This window comes from Balaenoptera borealis, assembly GCF_965194805.1.
Source record: "Balaenoptera borealis genome assembly, chromosome: 4".
Lineage (NCBI taxonomy): Eukaryota > Metazoa > Chordata > Mammalia > Artiodactyla > Balaenopteridae > Balaenoptera > Balaenoptera borealis.
Window position 1 is genome coordinate 94,310,436 of NC_138861.1, and position 17,430 is coordinate 94,327,865.

The 17,430-nt window shown below is 34.9% G+C and overlaps 1 long non-coding RNA gene across 1 annotated transcript in view; it reads right to left on the reverse strand.

The window, feature by feature from the left end:
- The window catches only part of LOC309627407, a 1,022,019-nt gene that overhangs the window by 148,745 nt on the left and 855,844 nt on the right, over window positions 1–17,430 (reverse strand). The gene's annotated exons all lie outside the window — the stretch shown is intronic.

Genomic DNA, 17,430 nt, shown 5'->3' on the forward strand with positions numbered 1-17,430 from the left:
TCCCTTTCCACTAATCCCTGGCAATCACTGATCTTTTTACTCTCTCCATAGTTTTGCCTTTTGCAGGATGTCATATAGTTGGAATCATACAATGTGTGCCGTTTTCAGATTAGTTTCTTTCACTTAATAATATGTATTTAAGTTTCCTCCATGTCTTTTCATGGTTTAGTAGATCATTTCTTTTTAGCACTGAATAACAGTCCATTGTCCACAGTTTATCCATTCACTTACTGAAGTACATCTTGGATGTTTCCATGTTTTGTCAATTATAAAGCTGATATATACATCCATGTGCAGGTTTCATGTGGACATAAGTTTTCAGCACCTTTAGGTAAATACCATGAAGTGTGATGTGATTGCTGGATCCTATGGTAAGAGTATGCTTAGTTTTGTAAAGATTGCATTAAAATTTCTTGCAAAGTCGTGCCATTTTGCATTTCCACCAGTAATGAATGAGAGTTTCTTTTGCTCCACATCCTCACAAGTATTTGGTGTTGTCAGTGTTCAGAATTTTGGTCATTCTAATAGATGTGTAGTGGTATCTCATGGTTTTAATTTGTATTTCCCTGGTGACATATGATGTGGAACATCTTTTCATATGCTTACTTGCCATTTGTATATCTTCCTTGTTGAGGGGTCATTTAAGGTCTTTGCCTCATTATGATGGAGAAAAGATAGTCTTTTTTAAAAATGGTGCTACAACTGAAAATCCACATGTCCAAATTAATCTAGGTACAGACCTTATACCTTTACAAAAATTAACTCAAAATGGATTGTAGACCCAACTGTAAAACATAAAACTGTAACACTCCTAGAAGATAACATAGGATACAACCTAGATGACCTTGTATATAGCAGTGACTTTTTAGATACAACAGAAAAGTCCTGACCCCTGAAAAAAATAATTGATAAGGTGAACTTAAATAACATTAAAATAATGTCTGCTCTATAAAAGACAATATTAAGAGAATAAAAAATAAGTCACATACTAGGAGAAAATATTTGTCAAAGAAACATTGTGGTAAAGGACTAATATCCAAAATATATAACAGCTTTTAAAACTCAACAATAAGAAAAGAAACAGTCCAGTTATAAAATGGGCCAAAGATGCTCCTCAATTACTGCTCAGGTTTTCCTACCCCAGAACTGATTTCCATGGAGGTTTCTGCATATGAGTCTCTGCTCTGGTAAGCAGTGATTCCCTGTGTTTGCCTGTCTCTCCAATCTTGAGGGCAGTGGTTTGTCCTCTGTCCTCATCTCTCTTAAGAAAGGGAGCTGTTGATTTTTCAGTTTGTTCATCCTTTTACTTGCTGTTTGAATGGAGTAGTAATTTTTAAGCTCCTTACGGGCAGAACCAGAAACTGGAAGTCTATCCTGATTTTTTTTTTTAAAGAACAAATTTATCCCCTGCTTGTTGAAAAATTGGTAGTATTTTAAAATCAATGTCCTTAATGTCGTATATTTTTTAATTTAAAAAATATATTTTAGTGTTTTTCCACATATGTCAGTATATAGAGAGCATTCTTATATTTTCTTATAGCTGTACTTCGTTCAGTTTTATGTAGGTACCAAACCTATTAGTAAACCTTCAAAATATCTTCCAAAAACTTTCTTGTATATCATTTTGCACACACATGCAAACACACATACACATATATAAGATAAATATTGATAGGTAAGTACCAAATTGACCCTCATAGGAGTTCTATCTATTTAAATTCTCACCAGCAACGCATGAGAGCACCTGTCTGTCTATAGCTACAGCAACACAGTGAGGCATCAAATTTTGGATTTTTACCAGTCTGAAAGGTAAAAATGGTATCTCAATGTGTTTTTAAATTTCTATTTATATTATTATAAGTATTAAGTTTGAGCATATTTTAATATATTTAAAACCAATTGGCATTATATATTCTTAATCTGTTACTTCATATCCTTTGGCCATGATTTCTAGTTCTTTGTATATGAAGGTGATTGGCCTTTTGCCCACATTATGAAATAACATTTGTCCAGTTTTTCATTTGTATTTTGACTAACATCCTTATTCTCCTTTTTCTTTCTCATCTTTAATAGTATATTTGTATTGTGCCCTGTACTAATTTTTCTTTATTGTTCATAATTTAATGAGTTAGCATTTTCTGGATGTCTGTGAAATTTCTTTATGTTATGTGTAAAACCCCCGACCCCTTTATCTTCCATTCTAAGGAGTTTTTCCATCTAAAAAATTCTCCTCTGCTATTTCAGAGACTGTATCCTGCATATATGACTGACTTGGGTGATTCTTTGTATTGACCTTCCACATCTACATTTCTGAATCAAACTAGGTTGAGAACAACTTCTATTATATGTCCTGATTAACAGTTTCTGCAATTATTGTTATAACCAAGAGATAGGGTTTTGCCCTTCAGAACATGCTCTTTCTCATCAAGAAGTTGTTTTGCTGGTGCTTTCTTAAATCTGCTACCACTAGTCCCTCTTGTCACTGATGATGTAAATACTATTCATTTCCTTCTGTGTGGCATCTGACTGATCTTAGCTTCTCTTTGCCTTTAGCCATATTTTGGAGATTAAGGATTATATTCCTTCAGAAGTACATTTTTTGGGATTTTTCACATATTTTGTGTTTTTAGTTGACATCCAAATGGTGAAGAGAAGTTTTTTGAAATGTATGTTTTTTTCATAGCTAAAGCATCAATACATTTTTGAGTACATGTTCTATGACATGTAATGTTAATGATTATATGAATCTAGTCTTTTTAAGATTTGTGTTCATGATATAAACTTTTAGAGCTTTTGTTAGTATTTCCTACTTCGTGTGGCATTATTAGTATTTTGTGACTAGAAAGACTGATATGGACTCAGTATAATAAATTTTAACAACAAACAAAAGACCTTCAAAAAATGTTAATCTTCATGTACTTTCTACTTGGGTGTGAGAACTTTGTCCCCCAAAATGACACATCTGGTATTTTGACCATCATTTTCAGTGATCTATGTGAATGATAACACTCATATTTGGTATCATATAGGATAATGGGTGTGAGCTATTTTTGTAGCTCACAGTATATTTTTGTAGCTCACCCAGTATATCACATGGTGTTTAGCATACGTAATAAGTGAAAAGATTTTTTTCATGGTTTAATGCATGAATGAATGAATGAATCCTAGTGGAAAGTTAACTGAAGATAATCTTTTTTGGTACACATTTGGTTTAGCAATCTAGAAATAAGGAAAAAGAATGACTTCATTGATAGAGAATACTCGACATCATGAGTTTTCATATGGCTAGTTTAGGGCTAACCAAACTGGGATAACTATAATTGAAAATGGACAAAAGAAGGAAGAGATGGCTTTAACAGTGTGGAGTTCTTCAATCTTAGTTCCTGGGAGGCAGCTCTGCCACTGTATAATTACAAATGTCAAACAAAACTTTGAGTTTTGCTCTAATTTCCATCTCACTTTTTACACATTGTGTTACTGTGATCTAAGCCTTAGGGAAACTTGTCTTGCTAATTATTTTAGTCTTAATATTCATAACCAGTAGTGTATTTGTGCTACATGTTAGAAAGATAAGGAAAGTTACTATAAGCACAATCTTCAAATTTTGGTTCTGCAGGGTACATCAACTATAAAGGGGAAATTTTCTTGCCCACTTCTGGGGATAGAAAGCCAAAGGAGAGAGTAGGAAACTCAATTTCTTCTATTCACATACTTCTAAGAACAAAAATGATAGTAATGTTAAATATATAGTTGAACCTTCACCTTTCTAAATTTCAATGTGCTACATATTCTTGCTGCAAAGTAGTTATGCTGGAGTAAAATGCTACTGCGTGAGAGTACATTTTGCTCTCCATGACTTGGTTAGAGAAATTATTTGAGCTTCTATCATCCAGCACTGCACCTCTCAGTCCTTCCAACACAGTCACTGCTTATGCTGATCAAGCCAAAAAGCCTACGTGTTTTCTAATCTCTAAGAATTACACAATTCCTGATAAAAAATGTCATTAGGTTATGTAGTGATATGTAGTAAAAAAAAAAAAACAATGAAGTGCATTTTTGATAGTTTGAATACTCTGATATCCAAATTATGGAAAAATTGCAATTATACCAGAGAGAAATTTTTCTTCAAATACTTTTGGGAAGAAGATATGAGCTTTATTGTTTATTACATTAGAATGGCATTTGTCCTATAAATTTTTATAAATTAAGTTATATTGAAATACTTATGTTAACTCATGATTTTTAAATACAGTTCAACTTTTTTGAGATTTTCTTAAATCCAATCTTACTTTTTAAGCTACTTGAATTAAGCAAGCATTTATTGAGTCTCTGGGATGTTAACCCATGATTTTTAAAGCCAGATTCAATTTTAAAAATTTATTTAAATTCAGTCTTTTTTTAAAAAACATATCAGTTAAATAAGCATTCTCTGAGTCTCTGGGAAGTTACAGTATTCTGTGATAGGATGGGATCAAGCTGAATAGAATTTAGTCCTGCTCTCTATCAAAGAGACCACTGTCTTGTTGATAGATAGTGCAAAAGCAATAATAATAAGAAGATGTATGGTGAGGAAAACTATGATGAATTGTATAGCAAACATAATAAAGTACAAAGATGGTAGGTGTGCTTATCTAAATTTTTTCATAATCCAATGATTTTACATGACATCAAATTTTGTAATTCTTGTAGATAAATATTAATATGTATAAGATAAATACAAAATTTAAAGCAAATTATATTTTTCCTCTCAGGATTAGATTTAATCCTTAGTAAAAATGCTACAGTGAAAATGTCTAAATCTAGGTGCTATTCTGTAGTAATGTGATTAGATTGGATCTGACTCTTCTGGCAAAGATTAGGAATGAGATATTCCCTGATTAGTTAACTATGTAAATTTGGCTCATTCTTTTCTGGAATAGAGGTATAACTTGAAGAATTAATCAGATTTCCTTTTTTTCTAAAGGAGGCTCACCACCAGACACGTCTTTGTTCAGGGCATCATTGAATCAGTTACACTGTCATCTTGTATACTTAGGGAGCTGTCATTCAGGACAGTGCCTGTCTTATTCAGGTAGGAGGAAGTAAAGCAGGAAGGAAACTAAGCAAATTAAGGAACATATGTAAATTAAGTTGACTTACTAACACTTTCGAAGAGTGTCTTACAAATTTGCACCCAGTTAGAAGTGTTGCTTCCTCAACTTTGTAGGATGAGATGCAACAAGCTGTAGCACAGGGGCCAGTTCTGCCCACACAGGTGCTTGTTTTGTTTGATACACACAATATTTGCCTGCACCAGTTTTAAACTGAGTGTTGATTGCCAACCTTTAATAATGTAAGATTTTGCATTTAACAAAATCAAGGTTTCTGCCTTCACTTCAAAAACCAAAAGTTGTGCTTTGATTCTCCATTTCCACAGTGAATGATCCGTTGAACCTGAGCGTCAGCTGCCTCTTTTGGGCAGGTTTGTTCGCTCCTGTTTTCCACTGTCAACACAGGGCAGGAATGGTGTGAGTGTCATTTACCATTGCATTTGTACTATTGCTTGTCTTATGCTGGGCCTATTTCATTCATTTTGTGGCAAATTATTTTTAACACACTTCTGATCCTAGAATAAATGGCAAAAATACAAAATATAATTGAAAAATCAGAATATTTATAAATTACACATAGAGACTAGCATAAGTTACCCAAGCAGTTTGCTTGTGTAAATGCCTTCAGAGCAGATTATTTTGTTCTCCCTATATTAAATAAATCACATTTCCAGCTACTCTTTTTATCTCTCTTGGCTTATAAAATTTATATCCAACAGACTGCTGTAGATACAATCTACATTTCCTAAAACTCTCCAGTGCTTTGCTCACTTTCCAGATTTCATATAAACATACTCCTTTATTCATCTTCCATTCCCATTCCCCAATCACTCTATTCTTCTCTGTGTGTTCTTTTGTATCACAACTTTTTCCTCTCATGACACTCAGTTCATCCTCAACTTCAATATTAAGAGTCTTTCTCAGTATAAAAAAGAAATTTGGGAACACCTGGGAAATTTTATATAAGTACAGAGTAATTGACAGTGCTATGAAATTATTAAAATTCTTGGTGTGATATTATTGTGGTTATGTAAGAAAATATTTTTATTCTTAGAGAAGGATACAACAATACTATGAAGAAAATGTCAAATTTTGTAATTGATCTTATACTTCAATATATTATTAAAGGTTAAACCTAGAAGATATATGTTTATATTTTCTTTATAATTCTATTATATAAATTTGAACTTTTTCATAACAAAATATTTTAAAGGATGCAGAGGTGTTTGAGTCTTAGATAAAAAGCAATATATTAATGTACCTGTATTCAACCCATCATCCCTGCTACATTGTTTTCTCTTCCCTTATTGTTTACAAATTTAGTTTCTAAATTGTTTAAGCATAGGATTCTCTCATTTATAAACTTTAGGAATAAATCTTTTTATTTTATTTTATTTTATTTTTTTAAATTATTTATTTATTTATTTATTTATGGCTGTGCTGGGTCTTCGTTTCTGTGCGAGGGCTTTCTCTAGTTGCGGCAAGTGGGGGCCACTCTTCATCGCGGTGCGTGGGCCTCTCACTATCGCTGCCTCTCTTGTTGCGGAGCACAGGCTCCAGACGTGCAGGCTCAGTAATTGTGACTCACAGGCCTAGTTGCTCCGCGGCATGTGGGATCTTCCCAGACCAGGGCTCGAACCCATGTCCTCTGCATTGGCAGGCAGATTCTCAACCACTGCACCACCAGGGAAGCCCTATTTTATTTTTTTATAGAGCAGGTTCTTATTAGTTATCTATTTTATACATATTAATGTGTATATGTCAATCCCAATCTCCCAATTCATCCCCCCACGCCGCCACCCCACCCCCGCCACTTTCCCACCCTTATGTCCATACGTTTGTTCTCTACATCTGTGTCTCTATTTCTGCCTTGCAGACAGGTTCATCTGTACCATTTTTCTAGATTTCACATATATGTGTTAATATACAATATTTGTCTTTCTCTTTCTGACTTACTTCAATCTGTATGACAGTCTCTAGGTCCATCCACATCTGTACAAATGACCCAGTTTCGTTCCTTTATATGGCTGAGTAATATTCCATTGTATATGTTTACTACATCTTCTTTATCCATTCATCTGTCGATGGGTATTTAGGTTGCTTCCATGACCTGGCTATTGTAAATAGTGCTGCAGTGAACATTGGGGTACATGTGTCTTTTTAAACTATGGTTTTCTCTGGGTATATGCCCAGTAGTGGGATTTCTGGGTCATATGGTAATTCTATTTTCAGTTTTTTAAGGAACCTCCATACTGTTCTCCATAGTGGCTCTATCAATTTACATTCCCACCAAGAGTGCAAGAGTGTTCCCTTTTCCCCATACCCTCTCCAACATTTGTTGTTTTTAGATTTTCTTATGATGCCCATTCTAACTGGTGCAAGGTGATACCTCATTGTAGTTTTGATTTACATTTCTCTAATAATTAGTGATGTTGAGTAGCTTTTCATGTGCCTCTTGGCCATCTGTGTGTCTTCTTTGGAGAAATGTCTATTTAGGTCTTCTGCCCATTTTTTAATTGAGTTGTTTGTTTTTTAAATATTGAGCTGCATGAGCTGTGTATATATTTTGCAGGTTAATCTTTTGCTCATTGATTCATTTGCAAATATTTTCTCCCATTCTGAGGGTTATCTTTTAATCTTGTTTATAGTTTCCTTAGCTGTGCAAAAGCTTTTAAGTTTCATTAGGTCCCATTTGTTTATTTTTGATTTTATTTCCATTACTCTAGGAGGTGGGTCAAAGAAGATCTTGTGATTTATGTCAAAGAGTGTTCTTCCTATTTTTTCCTCTAAGAGTTTTATAGTGTCCAGTCTTACATTTAGGTCTTTAATCCATTTTGAGTTTATTTTTGTGTATGGTGTTAGGAAGTGTTCTAATTTCATTCTTTTACATGTAGCTGTCCAGTTTTCCCAGCACCACTTATTGAAGAGACTGTCTTTTCTCCATTGTATAGCCTTGCCCCTTTTGTCATAGATTAGTTGATCATAGGTGTGTGGGTTTATCTCTGGGCTTTCTGTCCTGTTCCATTGATCTATATTTCTGTTTTTGCACCAGTACCATATTGTCTTGATTACCGTAGCTTTGTAGTATAGTCTGAAGTCAGAGAGTCTGAGTCCTCCAGCTCCGTTTTTTTCCCTCAAGATTGCTTTGGCTATTCGAGGTCTTTTGTTTCTCCATACAAATTTTAAGATTTTTTGTTCTAGTTCTGTAAAAAATGCCATTGGTAATTTGATAGGGATTGCATTGAATCTGTAGATTGCTTTGGTAGTATAGTCATTTTCACAATGTTGATTCTTCCAATCCAAGAACATGGTATATCTCTCCATCTGTTTGTGTCATCTTTGATTTCTTTCATCAGTGTCTTATAGTTTTCTGAGTACAGAATTTTTACCTCCTTATGTAGGTTTATTCCTGGGTGTTTTAATCTTTTTGTTGCACTGTTGAATGGGATTGTTTCCTTAGTTTCCTTTTCTGATATTTTGATGTTTGTGTATAGGAATGCACGAGATTTCTGTGCATTAATTTTGTATCCTGCAACTTTACCAAATTCATTGATTAACTCCAGTAGTCTTCTGGTGGCATCTTTCGGATTATCTATGTATAGTATCTTGTCATCTGCAAATAGTGACATTTTTACTTCTTCTTTTCCAATTTGGATTCCTTTTATTTATTTTTCTTCTCTGATTGCCGTTGCTAGGACTTCCAAAACTATGTTGAATAAGAGTGGCGAGAGTGGACATGTTTGTGTTGTTCCTGATCTTAGAGGAAATGCTTCCAGTTTTTCACCATTGAGTATGATGTTAGCTGTAGGTTTGTGATATATGGCTTTTATTATATTGATGTTTGTTCTCTATGTGCCCACTTTCTGGAGAGTTTTTATCATAAATGGGTGTTGAATTTTGTCAAAAGCTTTTTCTGCCTCTATTGAGATGGTCGTATGGTTTTTATTCTTCAAAATGTTAATATGATGTATCACATTATTTGATTTGCATATATTAAAGAATCCTTGCATCCCTGGGATAAATCCCACTTGATCATGGTGTATGATCCTTTTAATATGCTGTTGGATTCTGTTTGCTAGTACTTTGTTGAGGATTTTTGAATCTATATTCATCAGTGATGTTGGTCTGTAATTTTCTTTTTTTTGTAGTATTTTTGTCTTGTTTTGGTTTCAGGGTGATGATGGCCTTGTAGAATGAGTTTGGGAGTGTTCCTTCCTCTGCAGTCTTTTGGAAGAGTTTGAGAAGGATGGGTGTTAGCTCTTCTCTAAATGTTTGATAGAACTCACCTGTGAAGCCATCTGGTCCTGGACTTTTGTTTGTTGGAAGATTTTTAATCACACTTCCCACTTCATGACTTGTGATTGGTCTGTTCATATTTTCTATTTCTTCCTGGTTCAGTCTTGAAAGGTTATTCCTTTCTAAGAATTTGTCCATTTCTTCCAGGTTGTCCATTTTATTGGCATAGAGTTGCTTGTAGTAGTCTCTTAGTATGCTTTCTATTTCTGCAGTGTCTGTTGTAACCTCTCCTTTTTCATTTCTAATTTTTTTGATTTGAGTCCGCTCCCTCTTTTTCTTGATGAGTCTTGCTAAAGTTTTGTCAATTTTGTTTATCTTCTCAAAGAACCAGCTTTTAGTTTTATTGATCTTTGCTATTGTTTTCTTTTTTTCTATTTCTTTTATTTCTGGTCTGAACTTTATGATGTCTTTCCTTCTATTAACTTTGGGTTTCGTTTGTTCTTCTTTCTCTATTTCCTTTAGGTGTAAGGTTAGATTTTTTATTGGGGATTTTTCTTGTTTCTTGAGCTAGGATTGTATTGCTATAAACTTCCCTCTTAGAAGTGCTTTTGCTGCATCCCATATGTTTTGGATCATCAAGTTTTCATTGTCATTTGTCTCTAGGTATTTTTTGATTTCCTCTTTGATTTCTTCAGTGTTGCCTTGGTTATTTAGTGACATATTGTTTAGCCTCAATGTGTTTGTGTTTTTTACATTTTGTTCCCTGTAATTTATTTCTAATCTCATAGTGTTGTGCTTGATATGATTTCAATTTTCTTAAATTACTGAAGCTTGATTTGTTACCCAAGATGTGATCTATCTTGGAGAATGTTTTGTGAGCACTTGAGAAGAAAGTGTAATCTGCTGTTTTTGGATGGAATGTCCTATAAATTTCAATTAAATCTATCTGGTCTATTGTATCATTTAAAGCTTGTGTTTCCTTATTAATTTTCTGTCAGGATGATCTGTCCTTTGTTGAAAGTGGAGTGTTAAAGTCCCCCATTATTATTGTGTTATTGTCAGTTTCCTCTTTTAAAGCTGTTAGCATTTGTCTTTTGTATTGAGGTGCTCCTATGTTGGGTGCATATATATTTATGATTGTTACATCTTCTTCTTGGATTGATCCCTTGATTGTTATAAAGTGTCCTTCTTTGTCTCTTGTAATAGTCTTTGTTTTAAAGTCTATTTTGTCTGATATGAGAATTGCTACTCTAGCTTTCTTTTGATTTCCATTTGCATGGAATATCTTTTTCCATCCCCTCACTTTCAGTCTGTATGTGTATCTAGGTCTGAAGTGGGTCTCTTGTAGACAGCATATATATGGGTCTTGTTTTTGTATCCATTCAGCGAGCCTGTGTCTTTTGGTTAGAGCATTTAATCTATTCACATTTAAGGTAATTATTGATATGTACATTCCTATTACCATTTTCTTAATTGTTTTGGGGTTTTTTTTGTAAGTTCTTTTCTTCTCTTGTGTTTCCCACTTAGAGCGGTTCCTTTAGCATTTGTTGTAGAGCTGGTTTGTTGGTGCTGAATTCTCTTAGCTTTGCTTGTCTGTAAAGTCTTTTATTTCTCCATCAAATCTGAATGAGATCCTTGGCGGGTACAGTCATCTTGGTTGTAGGTTCTTCCCTTTCATCACTTTAAATATATCATGCCACTCCCTTCTGGCCTGTGTAATTTCTGCTGAAAAATCAGCTGTTAACCTTATGGGAGTTCCCTTATATGTTATTTGTTGTTTTTCCCTTGTTGCTTTCAATAATTTTTCTCTGTCTTTAATTTTTGTCAATTTGATTACTATGTGTCTCAGTGTGTTTCTCCTTGGGTTTATCCTGCCTGGGACTCTCTGCACTTCCTGGACTTGGGTGGCTATTTCCTTTCCCATGTTAGGGAAGTTTTCGACTATAATCTCTTCAAATATTTTCTCTGGTCCTTTCTCTCTCTCTTCTCCTTCTGGGACTCCTAAAATGTGAATGTTGGTGTGTTTAATGTTGTCCCAGAAGTTTCTTAGTCTGTCTTCATTTCTTTTCATTCTGTTTTCTTTACTCTGTTCCACAGCAGTGAATTCCACCATTCTGTCTTCCAGGTCACTTATCCATTCTTCTGCCTCAGCTATTCTGCTATTGATTTCTCTGGTGTGTTTTTCATTTCAGTTATTGTATTGTTCATCTCTGTTTGTGTGTTCTTTAATTCTTCTAGGTTTTGTTCTTTAATTCTTCTAGATCTTTGTTAAACATTTCTTTCATCATCTCAATCTTTGCCTCCATTCTTTTCCGAGGTCCTTTATCCTCTTCACTATCATTATTCTGAATTCTTTTTCTGGAAGGTTGCCTATTTCCACTTCATTTAGTTGTTTTTCTGGGGTCTTATCTTGTTCCTTCATCTGGTACATAGTCCTCTGCCTTTTCATTTTGGTTTTCATTCCATGGCTGCAGGATTGTAGTTCTTCTTGCTTCTGCTTTCTGACCTCTGGTGGCTGAGGCTATCTAAGAAGCTTGTGCAAGCTTCCTGATGGGAGGGACTGGTTGTGGGTAGAGCTGGGTGTTGCTCTGGTGGGCAGAGCTCAGTAAAACTTTAATCTGCTGGTCTGCTGATGGGTGGGGCTGAGTTCCCTCCCTGTTGGTTGTTTAGCCTGAGGTGACTCAGCACTGGAGCCTACAGGCTCTTTGGTGGGGCTTGGCGCACTCCAGGAAGGCTCATGCCAAGGAGTACTTCTCACAACTTCTGCTGCCAGTGTCCTTGTCCCTGCGGTGAGCCACAGCTGCCCCCCACCTCTGCAGGAGACCCTCCAACACTAGCACGTAGGTCTGGTTCAGTCTCCTAGCGGTCATTACTCCTTCCCCCTGAGTCCTGATGTACACACTACTTTGTGTGTTCCCTCTAAGAGTGGAGTCTCTGTTTCCCCCAGTCCTGTCAAAGTCCTGCAATCAAATCCCACTAGCCTTCAAAGTCTGATTATCTGGGAATTCCTCCTCCTGTTGCTAGACCCCCAGGTTGGGAAGCCTGATGTGGAGCTCAGAACTTTCTCTCCAGTGGGTGGACTTCTTTGGTGTAATTCGTCTCCAGTTTGTGAGTCATCCACCCAGCAGTTGTGGGATTTGATTTTGTTGTGATTGCACCCCTCCTACCATGTCAGTGTGGCTTCTCCTTTGTCTTTTGGTGTAGGGTATCTTTTTTGGTGAGTTTCAGTGTCTTCCTGTCAATGATTGTTCAGCAGTTAGTTGTGATTCTGGTGATCTCGCAAGAGGGGGTGAGCGCATGTCCTTCTACTCCACCATCTTGAACGAATCTCCAGGAATAAACCTTGCATTCAGCATACTTACATCCCTCTTAAAAATTTTGTGTCATTTATGAATGTCTAAATGATACACTGGAAATCGCAGTGGCTTAAACAAGATAATAATATATGTCATCTCTATTAATGAAGTCACGGTGTACGTAGTCTGGGACTGATATTGTCACTCCACATTATCTGTATCTACACCCTCTTCATTCTAGAGTGGCTTTAGCCTTAATGTTGTCTTATAGACCAAATGATTGATGGGAATCCAGCTTTCCTATCCCTAGGGGGATATCAGTGAGAAAGGGATTAAAAAAACCCATATCATATATCATGTATCCTTATTTTAAGGAATCTTCCTTGGGGTACCAAGCAACAACTTCTCCATATATCTTCGTGACCATGTCTGGTTGGGAGGAAAACAGGAGATTCAGTCTTTTAGTTGGACATGATGCTACCTTGAACAAAATTAATTTTATATTTCTAAGAAAGGAGAGTGGAGTAATCAACTTACCGTCTCTGTACAATTTTAGTTGATAATAAATTAAAATTTTCTGTTTTCACAGAAGTGAAATTTGAGTAGAAATAATAACATTGACCTTTGCAAAAAAGGGATAAATATAAATTTCCATGCAAAGGCAGTAATAGTGAACTTACCCATACTTTAAGAAAGTTAAATAATCTTGCTTTATGGAGAAAGTTGATGTTAATGAAAAAAGATATTCATCTTCTTTCTTTTTAATTAGCTTTATTATGTAGCAGATATGTCTTTTCCTTTTTTTTCCTTCTGTTTGTTATCATAATTATTGGACTACAAATACATGCTCTAACATAAATATTAACAGAAGGAAGAAAGTACAGTAAGGCCCCTACATACGAAGGAGTTCCATTCTGAGAGCACATTCATAAGTCCAATCTGTTCATAAGTCCAACAAAGTTATCCTAGGTACCCAACTAACACAATCGACTATATAGTACTGTACTGTAATAGGTTTATAATACTTTTCACACAAATAACACATTAAAAAACAGAAAAAAAATTAAAGAAAACATTTTAAATCTTACAGTACAGTACCTTGAAAAGTACAGTAGTATGAGCTACATCACCGCTGCTTTTATGCTTGCTTCCAGACATCCTGGGCTTGAAATAAAGATACTGTACTACTGTACTCTGTACAGTACTGTACAGTAAAGTACACAAAAGCACAACCACTTGTAGAGGATTCATGCATGTGATAATGTACTCCAGACACTTGAACTAATTTATGTGTTTGGACATGCGAATGCACGTTTGCATCTTTGAAAGTTCACAGCTTGAAGGTTCATATGTAGGGGACTTACTGTATGAAAAACTATATTTTATGTTATAAAATGCATTATTTTTTCTAGTTATTACAAATCATCCACAAAAATTACCAAATCTTTGTTTGTGTTTCTACTGTGTAATCTGATTTTTTTCCTTAATGCAATGATTTTTATTCTAGTAATTGAAGAGTCTTCAACATATAAGAAAGATTTGCCAAAGTTTCCTATTGTTTTTGTATTCTTATACTTTCAAATGTGTCATTGAAGCTAATTATTTATGCCACCCCACCCATTTTCATTCTCTCCCTCTCCCCTCTTTCTCTCTCTCTCTGCCTTTCTGTCTTCCCCTCATCTTTGAATGAGGCCAGCATCACCCTGATACCAAAACCAGGCAAAGGTATCACAAAAAAAAAAGAAAAAAAAGAAAGAAAATTACTGGCCAATATCACTGATGAACTTAGATGCAAAACTCCTTAAGAAAATATTGGCAAGCCCAATCCAACAATGCATTAAAGGGATGCACTGCATCTCTGCATTAAAGAGATGGTCAACTGGGATTTATCCCAGGGATGAAAGGATTTTTCAATAACCACAAATCAAACAATGTGATACACCGCATCAACAAATTGAAGAATAAAAACCATATGATCATCTCAATAGATGCAGAAATGGCTTTTGATAAAATTCAACATCCATTTATGATAAAAACTCTCCAGAAAGGGGGCATAGAGAGGACATACTTAAACATAGTAAAGGCCATATATGACAAACCCCCAGCTAACATCATACTCAGTGGTGGAAAGCTGAAAACATTTGTTCTAAGATCAGAACAAGACAAGGATGCCACTCTTGTTACTTTTAGTCAACATAGTTTTGGAAGTCCCAGCCACAGCAATCAGAAAAGAAAAAGAAATAAAAGAAATCCAGATTGGAAAGGAAGAAGTAAAATTGTCACTGTTTGCATATGACATGATACTATTCATAGAAAATCCGAAAGACACCACCAGAAAACTACTAGAGCTCATCAATGAATTCGGTAAAGTTGCAGGATACAAAATTAATATACAGAAATCAGTTGCATTTCTATACAGTAACAATGAACTATCAGAAAGGGAAATTAAGGAAACAATCTCCTTTACCATTGCATAAAAATAATAAAATACCTAGGAATAAACCTACCTAAGAAGGTAAAGACCTGTATTCAGAAAACTATAAGATGCTGAGGAAAGAAATTGAAGACAACACAAATGGATGGAAAGATGTACCATGCTCTTGGATTGGAAGAATCAATATTGTTATAGTGACCATACTACCCAAAGAAATCTACAGATTGATTCAATTCAACCCCTATCAAAATACCAATGGCATTTTCCACAGAACTAGAATAAATAATTTTAAAATTTGTAAGGATTGCTTTTTTCTTGTGATCTATCTCTGACCAAGTATTTTATGTATTGGACAAGACAGGAAAGAAGTGATATGAGTGAGGAACGAGAACTTCATTGTTAGAGGAGTGAGGTTGATGCTATAGATCCTCAATATGTCTCTGGAAGTGAATGAATAAATGAAAAGCTGAACTTAAGACAAAAAAGCACAGGGCCTTGCCCTTCTGGAACTGAAAATTAGACTTCAAGCCCTGCATGTGTTTCAGTTGTCTTTGTAGTTTAAGCTCATTGACAAAGAAAATGCCACTTGTTAGAAAGCATCCTTTTCATCCATCCTGCAGACCAGTGGTTCTTAAGCTGGCTACACACTGAAATCATCTGGGGGAGCTTTTAAAAAATTTAAAAATCTGAGTCCCATCTTTAGAGAGCCTGATTTAATTGGTCTGGTATAGAGCCCTGGTATCCTTAGATGATCTCTCTGTACATCCAGAATTGAGAACCAGTTTTAAACTCAATAGCTTTCTAAGTTTTGTGAACAGAAGTGCAGATTGTCCCCGACTTACAATTGTTCAACTTACAATTTTTTGACTTTATGATGGTGTGAAAGTGATAAGCATTCTGTAGAAACCATACTAAGAATTTTGAACTTTGACCTTTTCCTGGACCAGCAATATGTGGTGCAATACTCTCCAGTGATGCTGGGAGGTGGCAGTGAGTTGCAGCTCCCAGTCAGCTAAGTGATTGAGAGGGTAAACAACCTATATGCTTACAACTATTCTGTACCCATACAACCATTCTGTTTTTCACTTTCAGTACACTATTCAATAAGTTACACAAAATAGTCAATACTTTATTATAAAATAGGTCTCATGTTAGAGAATTTTGCCCCACTGTAGGCTAATGTAACTGTTCTGAGCACCTTTAAGGTATGCTAGGCTCAGCTATGATGTTCTGTAGGTTAGATGTATTCAACACATTTTCGACATATGGTATCTTCAATTTACGATGGGTTTATTGGGATATAACTCCATTGTTAAGTCAAAGATCTGTGTTACCTGTTGAGTTTTGTTTAAAAATAATAATGTTATGAGTCTTCTTTTAAAAATGTACCTTTATTTGGTTATCACAGTTAATTGTGATACAGGTAGTTCAAGAATTAAACCAATAAACATTAGTAGATTATTGATTTAATTAGATACAGGATAATAAACTTTGCTGTTTAATTATTCTTTGAATTGTCATCAAATTTAATACTCTACTCAGCTACACACTTGTTACACTGGTGGTTACCTCAGTTGCTTTTGGCAGAATCTTAATTCCATAAAGAATGAGAATTATTTCATAGGTGGGAGAATTTTAGCTCTGGTTGTTTACTGAATAGTAATTTATAGGAATTAGAATTGGAAACATGGTGCTAATCTTTGAAAATGGTCCTTGATGTCCCATATCAGCAAAATTTCCAGTACATTTTACATCCTAATGTTTTTCCATAATGTATTAATGCCCTTGTTTTTCTTTTTAACATTAGCTTTAGCAAATAATAGATTTTAATTAACAAATTGTGAGTTTGGAGAGTTTTGGAAAATTCAAAAATAAAGCCTTAAACATGATTCCAGGTTAGTCTTTCCAGGAATGAGACCAGTAAATATGATTACCTTTTAAGGAAGGAGTGAGGTGGGATAGTGTGTAAAATATAAATTTTTTAAATGTAATAAAAAATCCAGGCCTGGGGTGCCAAATTTATAGAATTACCAAATGAATTTATTTGTATCTGTAAGCCAAGTATATCAACGAGGAAGATAGAGCAAAAAGGGGGGAAGAAGAGAAAACACAGCCTTATTTTATTTATTTACTTTTTTACTCAGATTGACAGTGTAAATTGTCCTGAAATCACTGGGTAATTAGGCAACCTTCTGCATGGCCCTGAAGTGGCAGTCTTGATACTACATAATTAATAATCTCTTCAAAGTATGAGTGATAATCCCGTGATTGAATGCTCCATTTTCATTACATTACTAAATAAAATGAAACAATAACTAGAACAATGTGCAAGGTAAGGGAAGTCCATACCATTTTGTGTTTGTATGTAGGGAAG